Source organism: Eimeria mitis, genomic scaffold (genome assembly GCF_000499745.2).
Source record: "Eimeria mitis Houghton genomic scaffold, Emh_scaff736, whole genome shotgun sequence".
In the NCBI taxonomy this organism is placed as follows: Eukaryota; Apicomplexa; class Conoidasida; order Eucoccidiorida; family Eimeriidae; genus Eimeria; species Eimeria mitis.
This window is the reverse complement of record NW_013575371.1, coordinates 14,952-15,413: the sequence shown is the minus strand read 5'-3', so window position 1 is coordinate 15,413 and position 462 is coordinate 14,952.

Genomic DNA, 462 nt, shown 5'->3' with positions numbered 1-462 from the left:
CCCCCCCCCCAAAAAAAAAAAAAAAAAATATATACATAATATAAATATATAAATATATATATATATATAAATATAAATATATATATATATATCTGTGTGTGTATACAGGAGGTGCTAGCATCTCTGCAGCAGGAGAAAGTATTAGGTGACCTTGAGGATAGAGTAGATGAGGAGTTTGATAGATACCAAGATAGAATGGCGGAGTTGATGCATGATATGAATATAGATTGTTTTACAGTTGGTTGGTATATAACTGTATATACACCGCAAATATATAATAAAGAAATAATAGAAAGTCTAGCGAACTATCAACAAATCGTAGATAGAGCTGTTCTTCTTGTTTTTGACCCCACAAAACATAGACAAGGTAAACCACCTATCAAAGCATTCAGACTCAAACCAGAGTTTCTCTCTTCCTTTCATGCATGCGAAGCTGATGTCACACAATATGCTAAAACTAAT